The following is a 10,560-nucleotide window of genomic DNA, read 5'->3' as shown; positions in this document are numbered from 1 at the left end:
GCTGGGCCTGTCCCAGGCTTTCCTTTCCTTGCTCCACACTGAGACTCATCCTCTTTGTATATTCTACTTGCTCCTCCAGAGTCCAAGACTGGCCTAAGTTTAACTACCTGTTCTTGTTGGACCAGACTTCTCCCGTTTTTTTTTTTTTTAAACCTCCAATGTTGTTTGTTTTTTCCTTTAGCGCTATTTCTCTGGAAAGAATGTTTCAGATAATATTCAGCTTGTACTCAAACAAGAATCTTTCATTAAAGAGTTTTTTAAGGTTAAAAGAAGCACTTGGCTACTTTGGGTCATTAAGTATGAGGACAGGTGGCTTCTAAGTTCACAGGGTGTTGACTCCAAGATGACTCACCTGGAGGCTTCAGATAGCTTCCCGGTAAGAGTGCACATTCCTCAGAATCGATTATTTGGTTGAGAGAAGTGATAATGGATCCTTACAGAAAAATAATTTATCCACCTGAAAAGAAAATGTAAGCACTGCTTTCAAAAGAACACGCAGTCCTGAATATATTTGGGTTTGGAGCGTGTGTGTGGACATGTGTCTGTGTCTGTGTGTTTCTAAGTGATGGGATTCAAACATAGGTAGGCCCAAATGGTTGTGTAGCAAGTATACTTAAACACTTTGCTATTTCTCTAGAGAATGATGATGCTCCTTTTCTTTTTTGAAAGAACAATACTCTGTCCAGACATACCATTTACTTATCCATTCACCTTGGTTGCTTTCAAATGTTGACAATTTCTAGCAAAGCTTCTGTAAATCACATGAAGTTTTTGCAACATGTACTTTTAAAACTAATTTGCATAAACACTAAGGAAAGTGGTGGCTATGTCATATGGTAAAAATATGCTCAATTTTCAAAGAAACTACCAAACCAAAGTGACTATACCACCTTGCTTTCACACAAGTGAATAACATTTCTGTTGGGCCACATTCCTCCAGCATTTGGTGCTTTAAGAGAGGGAGGGTAAGAGGAGAAGTGGGAAAGAGAAAAGTTATAATGCTTGTGCAGTAAAGAGAAAGACAAATATAATGACAATTATGTAGCCTGTATAACTGCAGTAAATGAGAAGACTTGAAATTTTATCAAATTATCATGCACTAAAATAACAAGGCCAAAATTCTGGTTTTTACACCTTGCTACCAGCCACAGGTTTCTGTTGCAATGCTCCACAAGGCAAATTCTGGGCTCTCTACATGGGCCTCTTTTCCTATCTACTTACAAGGTCTTAATTGAAATAACAAATGTCACCAAAGACAAAAGACACAACACAAGAAATTACAAGCAAAAGCAAGGTGGAAAGGAATTTTCAGCTACTGATGAGTAATGGAAGTCACAGTAAACTTGTTATAATTTTATTTTTTTTAAATCCCATATTTGAAAAGAACTGACAGAGGGCATAGCTCGACCAGATGCTAAACCATGTTGTAGAAGTAAGTGTCAGCAGCAGTGGGAAGTCATAAGCAAACACATTCTTCCTTTTTTGGGCCCTCCACCCAGCTATAGCCAGATCCTCAACTATACAGAAGAAAAGGATTTCAGTATGAACCAAAATCAGTAATTACTGTACATGGGGACTAAAAGCTAATATATGGCTTAGATTCAAGCACAGGCATTAGAGAACACAGCCACTGGGTATTTCCAGAGGTCATACACAATTCTGGCCAAGCTACCTTCCCCAAAGACTCAATTTACAAGGTTTAAAAGATTCAACAAAGTTTAATTTTTAAGTTTTAAAATTAAAGGAAAAGTACCATTGGTTAACTTAATTTTTCTTAAAGAACTTCCTTGTGTAAGTAAATTGCAGGGTTTATTTCTGAGGTGCACTGTAGACTTATGGACATAAGCTGAGAAGTGGCATGGCCACAAACGCTACAGCCTTAAGTAAGCTGCTTTAGCATCCACACTGAGGTGTCTACAAGCACTGTCTCTTAGGCAATTGTAATTTTATCAGCTGTGTTAAAACTGCAGCTTCTCGGCCAGATTCCAGGATAAGGGTTTCTTTCCCTTTGCATGCATGTTGCTTTAATTTTTTTCTACCTTACTTGAAAACCACAATAGTAAGTATAGTAGTGGAATGTGAACTGTATTGATTTCTAATGAAACACAAGAGAACACACACAAACAGATTACTATGAACGCAGATTTATTTCAAAGGGACAAAGATTGTTTATGAAACAGTTGAACTGCTTGAACCTCTCTGGATCTGAAGGCTTTCCAACTTGAGATATTAAAATGTATTTAATTTGTCCGAACTGTTAAACTTACCTGAATCTTTTAATAGTTCTGAGTTTTATTTGTTTAGTTGTCAGTGAAGTAAATTACTTTATCCATAAACAACAATTACCAAGATTAACTCAAGAAAGAGTAGGGAGTCTAACTAGACAAAACTAAAAATTGCTAAAGAACCCAACATGAGTCTGAAGCCTCTAATCGCCATGTTAAATTCAGTAATAATGAAAGTGACCATCCCACTTTTAGTTAGCAGGGGCCCAGTTCTCAAAACCAAGGCTCACGTCATCCTCGGCTGTCATAGTTAGGGTGTCCATGGCTTTGAAGAAACACCATGACCATAGCAACTCTTTTAAAGGAAAACATTTCATCGGGGCTTGCTTACAGTTCAGAGATTTGTCTATAATCATCATGGTGAAAAGTATGGCAGCTTGCAGGTAAAGATGGTACTAGAGATGTAGCTGAGAGATCTACATCCAGATCCACAGGCAGCAGGAAGAAACATGCTGGGCCTACCTTGAGCATCTGAAATCCAAAACCCACCCTGCAGTGACACTTAGTCCAATAAGACTTCACCTTCTACGGCTGGAGAGATGGCTCAGTGACTAAAAGCACTTGCTGCTCTTCCAGCGGTCCTGAGTTCAATTCCCAGCAACCACATGGTTGCTTACAACCATATGTAATGGAATCCAATGACCTCTTCTGGTGTGTCTGAAGACAGCTACAGTATACTTACATATACAAAATAAATAAAATCTTTACTTAAAAAAAAAAAAGACTTTATCTCCTAATGCCAATCCTAAGCATTCAAATATGAGTCTTTGTGGGACATTCTTACTCCAACTACCAAATGGACAAGATGTAGGTTTCACACCCATTTATCTCTATGAAACCCCAATGGACAAACACTGGAGGTACCAGTTTGTGTTCTGCCTACATGTCCATTATGTCCCTTTTGCAAGTATAACCTTTGCATAAAGTCTGGCTGTTGAATACTCTCTGCGAGCTTTTGGTTCTTTTTTTAGGTGGACCCATACAAGGACCAAGGTGATTCTCAGGTCTCCCAGAAAACACAAGCTAACACTAACTAGGTTTTGAAAGGACATTTTTTTCTGTTTTTTTTTTTTTAAAAACACTTAGCTGTTCACCAGTCATAAGACCCCCTTTAAATTTGTTTTGTAACTGAACTTACTATACTGTAATTTTTCCATACTGTATATTTTCAAGAAATTAAGCTTGTTTTATATGTATGCAGTTCCAGCCTTTTTTGCTTTCTTGTAATGTCTCAATTTGATACTTCTTTCACTGGTTTGTCCTTTTTTCTTTTTGAGACTGGATTGTTATGGAGCCAAACTGTCCTCAAACTCATGACAATAACCCTGCCTCCATCTCTTGAATATTGGGATTAAACGTTTAAGACACTATGCCCAGCTATTTTTTTAAATTTTTTATTTTGAAAAGCATGAATTTAGCTGGCTATGGTGGCAAGTATCTATAATTCTAGCACTGGAAGGGCACAGGCAGTAGGATCATAAATACATAGCTACATAGAGGGATCTTACCTCAAAAATAAAAATGAAGGTACTAGTTTAAGCTGTATACCACAAGTATTAATGTATCTTGAGTATCACCCAAGATATTTTCTAACTTTCTACATGATTTCATTTGCTGTTAAAAAAAAAATTTAAAGAATTTTTAATTTTATAATGACTATTTTCCTTGCATATATGTATACTATGTGCATGCTTGGTGTCCAAAGGACAGAAGGTGGCAGCCTGAAACTGGAGTTACAGATAGTTGTGAGCCTATATGTGCTGCAGGAAATTAAACCTGAGCCCTGTTAGGGCAGCAAATGCTTGAGACTGCTAAGCTAGCTCTCTGGCCCTCATGTTATTTTATTTTCAACCCATGGAATTAGAACTCTAGTGTCTAAGTTTTAAATAACTAGGGACTCTGCAATTCTTTTTACTAGCTTGTTGATTCCACCATAAAAGAGATTATCATGGGTTTTGTTTGTGTTACTGCTACAGCTATGATCAATTCTGGAAAATACTTCAAGAATAATTAAAACGAGAGTCAGGCTGGGGAGACTGACTGGGGAGGCTGTTATTGACGTGCCTGCCTGCCATACAAACATGAGGACCGAAGTTCAATCTCCATCACCCACATAAAGAGTGTAGTATGGTGGCATGTATCTATAATCCCAGAGCTGGGGAGGCAGATCCTTGTGGCTTGCTTGTCCATCTAGTTGAGTCCATAAGCTTTAGGTGCAATAACCAACTGTCTCAAGAACAGGGAGGAAAGGGCTGGAGAGATGGCTCAGTGTTTAAGAGCACTGACTGCCTCTTACAGAGATCCTGAGTTCAATTCCCAGCAACCACACGGTGGCTCACAACCATCTGCAATAGGATTCAATGTCCTCTTCTGGTGTGTCTAAAGACAGCTACAGTGTACTCATACACATAAAATAAATAAATCTTAAAAAAAATAGAGAGGAAAGATATTGAGGCCACCTGACATAGACGTTTGGCTACCACATGCACCCACACATGAAGATACAAAAAAGAAGGGGTATTTTGCTGAAAAAGTGTGCAGTATTCAGCTAAGCACGGTGGCACAAACCTGGAATCTCAACACTTGGTATAGGCAGGCAGGATTATCAGGAGCTCAAGGTTAGCATCAGCTACTTAGTGAGTTCAATGTCAGTTTGGGCTACATGAGATTCTGTGTAAAGAGTGAGAGGAGCTGGCAATGGCCCAGTAGTTAAAAGCACTTGCTTCTCTTGCAGAGGACCTATAGTTCCTAACAATCACATGACAGATATAACCAACCAGCTGTAACTCCAGTTCCAGGGGATCTGGTGCTCTTTTATGACTTCCTTGACCACCATACACATAAGTAATGCACAAACACACATAGACATACAAACACACATGGCATTATTTAAACTAAACTAGGTTGGATGGTAACTGCTCAAAATTTCTCCTTATCAACTTTAGAAATAAGTGGTTAAAATATTTTCCCCAAATAAAACTCCACAATGTATCAATAGAAAAGGCATTTTATGCTTGTCTTTACTAGTTCACTTACCAACTGTTAAGTACTCTGAATTCTCTAATTGTCTTGCATAAACTTTTGTGTAAACACCTCACTAAATTTGTTTTTTTTTTTCCTTTTAGAAAAGTTAGAGCAACTTAAGGAAGTAAGATTTATTCTGGCTCTAATTTCCAGAGGTATGTTGTTATTATCAGAGTATAGAGTGTGCATGTATTGGGAGCAGAAAGCGGCTATCGTCTTTGCAGCCATCTCGAGCCATATACCCTGACAAGAGACTTGTTTTCAACAGCCCGCAACAGCTGAGCACACTCTGATAAACATCTTGTTTTTCTCACATATCTTGTTTTGCTGTTTAGTGCCCCCAGCTGCAAGGTGCACGTGGTAAAGCATCTTCAGCTGCATTCCCCTGCTTGTGCTTATATACACCCATGATTTCCTTTCAATAAACGAGACTTGATCAGACTCTCTGTCTTGTCTCTTGTCCCTCCATCCCCTCTCTCTTGCTAGACCCTGTTGACTGACCCGAATGGACCGGATCACTTGGCCCCCAAATGTGGGGCAGAACGGACTGGGTCATATGGTCCCAAACGTGGGGTTCGGACCAGGGCAGGCATGGAGGCCAAACCAATTGCTGGTCATACTGCATCAACAACCAGGAAACGAAGGGTGATGAGCGAATGCCATTTTCAGCTTGCTTGCTCCTTTTCACTTGGTCTGGGATCTCAGCACACGGAATGGACTAGCTAAATAATTCCTAAGAAATGCCACTAGCACTGTGACTTGTTTGCATGGTAATTCTAAATCATATCTTTCACTCCTAAGCATATGGGTAAGGAAAAGCAATTGGTGGGGTTAATGTCAAGTTACTAAAGGAATTAAAGTGAAACCTGGTTAAAATAAAAATTAGTAAAATGTAGTAAGTTTATTACCTGAAAAACATAAATTTATATTGCATCACATCAATAAGCAGTTTAAAATCAGGTTGCTTTTAAATTTCAGGTCCAAATGAATACAACTGACATATACTTTGGTACATTAGATCTGTCATCAGCTTTTGCTGTCTCATTACTCTTATCAGTTCAGATGCATTCATAGTCCTCATGAAAGTTGAAAATAATATTTGGGCTAAATTGAAGGCCAGGTAAATGAGCGCCATTTATTACAACTCAGACTTTATAATCCATTATTTGTTGGCCACTTCTCCAAGTTAAAAGAATAGCTTTTAATAGTTGCTGAATACTAACTTAATATCTTTACATGTGTTTACATTTTATTCTTAAAAATGACAAGGCCCCTTGTGCTGGATAGTTTTATGTCAGCTTGATAAAAGCCATTGTCATGTGAGAAGAGGGAATCCCAATTAAGAAAATGCCTCCATAAGATCAGGCTGTAGGCAAGTCTGTAGGTTATTTTCTTAATTTGTGACTGATGAGGGAGAGCCCAGGCCATTGTAAATGCTGCCACCTCTGGGCTGTTAGTCCTGTGTCCTATAAGCAAGCAGGCTGAGCAAGCCATGAGGAACAAGCCAGTAAGCAGCATCCCTCCATGACCTCTTCTGCATCAGCTCCTGCCTCCAGGTTCTTGCCCTGCTTGAATTTCTGTCCTGACTTCCTTTGATGTACTGTGATGTGAAAGTTTAAGTCAAATAAACCCTTTCCTCCCCACAAGTTTCTTAATTTTGGTTTTCTTTGGTGTTTCATCATAGCAACAGTAACCCTAACCAGAAAATAAAGATTCTATAAACCCCACTTGACACAACGAACCTGAGTCACAGGTTAACTAACTTTTGCAAAAGTCTCAAGTGACAGAGGCATCCTTCAAACCCAGATAAGCTGGCAAAAAAAGTATACACCATACCAATACCATATATTTTGAGTTATAGAACATATACTTTCAGTTTAGTTTATGAGTGGGTCTCTGCCTCTTGTGCCTGTTCTTCGAGTTCTTTTTCTTCTGTTGGGTTGCTTTGTCTAGACTCGATGTGATAGTTTTTGTTTTATACTATGTTTTATTCTGTTGTGTTTGGTTGTTATTGCATAGAAGTTTGTTCTTCTCATGAGACAGAAAAGGAGTAGATCCAGGGGAGGGGAGAAGTAAGGAGAGCGAATATAGAGAGTGAGGAGTAAAGGGGAAACTGTAATCAAGATATAGAAGAATCTACTTTCAATAAACTAAAAAATTGAAAAAAGGTACCTCATGATGAATCAACTGCAAATTTAAGTTAAAATTATAAAATTCTTTCAAAAAATACAAATAACTTCATTATTGTACTACTTAGGGTTTTGATTGCTATGATAAACACTAATGATCAAAGGCAACTTGGGGAACCAGGTAACAAACCATTACCAAGGGTACAGGACAGGAAATCAAGGCAGGAACCTAGACACAGAAACTGAAACAGAATCCAAGAAGGAATGCTGCTACTGACATGCTATCCATGGTTTGCACAGCCTGTTTTCTTATGAAACCAAGAACTACCTGCCCAGGAGTGACACCACTCACAATGGGGCCAGAGTAGCCCACATAAATCACCAATCCCCACCAAAAAAAAAAAAAAAAAAAAAAAAAAAAAAAGTTCAACAGACTTGCCTACAAACCAATCACATTGAGAAATTTTCTTGATTAAGGTTCCTTCATCTCAGATAACACTACCTTGTGTTAACATAAGAGCTAGCCAAGAAAACTACCTTGGATTTGGTAATGGAATCTTAGTCATGAAGCCAAAAACATAAGCAGCATGGGAAAGAAATAAACTAGACCCTATCAAAATAACATGTATTTCAAGAGTATCAAGGAACTGAAAAGATACTCCTCAGACAGGAAAAACGTATATGCAAATAAACAGTCTATTAAGGACTTGTTTCAACAAACAACAGAACTTTTACAATTCAGTAAGACAAATAGCCCAATAAAAATGTGGGCAAACGATCTGAATACATTTTCTCCAAACGTATTCATACATAACAACTGACTGGCTTATTAGACCTGAGTTCAATTCCCAGCATCCATGTAAAAAGCAAGGTATGACAGTGTGTGCTTGTAATTACAACACTGGAGAGATGGCAGAAATGCAGGTCCCAGTGGAAGACCTTGTATCAGAAAGGAAGGGAGAGGGGAAGAAAGAAGGGAAGAGAAGACAAGAGGAAGGGAGGAAAAGAAAAGAAAACAAGGTACATTGCTCCTATCCTCTGGTCTCCACAGATATATGCACATATCAACCCAGTAAAATATGTCCACAATATCGTGTACATGAATGAGCATAACGTTATTCATAACAGCAAGCACAGGAGATAGCTTGAATGTCTATGATGAGAACATAGGGAAACAAATGCATTTACATTTAAGAAAGGAACAAAGCGGTCTGGGAACTTGAAGTCACAGGCAGCCTGGCTTGGATAGAAAGCTCTCTGTCCCATCTGATGCTTCTCCAGGATCTTTACCCCTGAAGAACCACCTGAGCAGCAAGCCTCTATTCACTCTTCAGGAGCTGGCAGGACAGAACCTTCTGAGGAATGAGGCCTAGGCCCTCACTGCTTTGGAGGACTTACCCATACTATTCTTACAACTGTTGAAGCAAGCCTATGATGGCAGTTATTTTAAGGTCCTGAGGTCAATAGTCTTCCTGGGCTTTCCCCCTACTCCCGCTTGGAGTTCTACTTGGAGACTCAATTACAGGTTGTCTTAAAGGAGATTGATAAGCTGCTTATCCAGGTTTGCCCCAGGAAGTACAAACTAAGAGTGATGGATTTGTGGTCCGTGGGACAACACTATTTGGATGTGTGGCCTGGGTCCATGGATGACTGGCTACCCAAGACCACTCAAGCAGATCCTTGCTGTTCTAACACAGTAGTAGCACATCCCTTGAATGTAGTAGTGGACTTGTATCTCAAAGATAGGAGGCCAGAGTAGGCTGTTCTCCTACCTTGTTCAGTGGTCTGATAGGAGGAAAGGGTTGTTACAGCTGTACTGTATTGAGTTTCAGATTTGGACACCATCCCATCAAAACTACAGAAAGCTCTCACAACAGGTGAACCTGGAGCATGTAGAAACACTGGGCCTGCATTCCTCCTACAGTCCATCCTTCTTGATTAACTTGGCTCCTTATCTGCGCCAAATGAGGAACCTTCGTAAACTTGCTCTAACATCCATGAAGAGAACTTTATCTCCCCAGAGAAGAAGAGGTGTATCATCACCAGGTTCACCTTGCAGATCCTTAAGCTGGAGAGACTCCAGAAGCTGCATCTAGATGTTGTCTGCTTCCTTGAGGGATACCTGGACCAACTGCTTGGGTCCGTGAAGACCTCCTTGGATGACTTGGCAGTGACTCACTGTAATCTCTCAGTATCAGAATGGAACCATCTTTCTGAGTTCCCATGTGCCAGTCAATTGCAACAACTGAATTTGGAAAACATCAGATTGACTGGTTTAAGTCCTGAATCCCTCTGAGTTCTGGCAGTAAAAAGCTGGACCCACCCTGCTGGCCTTGGATTTGGAGGGCTGTTACCTTGAGGATAGCCAGCTCTATGCCATCCTACCTGCCCTGAGCAGGTGCTCCCAGCTCACCAAGTTCAGTTTCTATGGGAACCAAATCTCCATGCCTGCCATGAAGGATCTACTATACCACACTGCCAGATTGATACACCTTAGGCTGGAGTTGTACCCTGTCCCTCAGGACAGCTATGACTACAATGGTACTCTCGACATGCAAAGGATGCAACAATATTGTGATGAGTTTATGAATCTACTGAAAACCATTAGGGAGCCAGGCAGGGTCTTCTTTAGTACTGACAGCTGTGGTCAGTGCTACAATTGATATATCTATAACAAAACCATTATGTGTAACTGTCGGAGCTCTTACTAGCTGTAGACAAATATCAAAAACTTTGGTGGACAGTGGGAGATGAAAGGCAAGGCATAGGTGTCTAGTAAGGGGACACACAGCATATGGTTTCAGGTTGCTTGTTTACTTGTTGAGAGTCTTGAGAATGGATTTGGGCAAGATGGATATATGAGGGCAATACCCCAGTATAGTGATTATAAATGTCATATTTGGAACTGGGAATGTGTATCTTTCCTATCTGTATAATTAACATGGTTTATATTTGTAAAGCTAAGAAAGTTGTGTGGACAGCCACTTGAAATAAAATATTGAAGTTGCTTTCAAAAAAAGAAAAAAAAAGAAAGGAAGGAACAAAGCACGTAATTTACTACGGCTAGGGTGATCCATGAAGACCTAGGCTAAATTAAAGCTGTCAACAAACACCACATATTC

At 39.6% G+C, this 10,560-nt stretch overlaps 1 pseudogene; it reads left to right on the top strand.

The window, feature by feature from the left end:
- Window positions 1-343: 343 nt before the first annotated feature.
- On the top strand, window positions 344-10,149 carry LOC114634640 (annotated as a pseudogene).
- The last annotated feature ends 411 nt before the right edge of the window (window positions 10,150-10,560 follow it).

The sequence above is a fragment of the Grammomys surdaster genome, unplaced genomic scaffold, assembly GCF_004785775.1.
Source record: "Grammomys surdaster isolate TR1022 unplaced genomic scaffold, NIH_TR_1.0 1036, whole genome shotgun sequence".
Classification (NCBI taxonomy): Eukaryota; Metazoa; Chordata; class Mammalia; order Rodentia; family Muridae; genus Grammomys; species Grammomys surdaster.
This window is presented reverse-complemented; position numbering and strand designations above follow the sequence as displayed.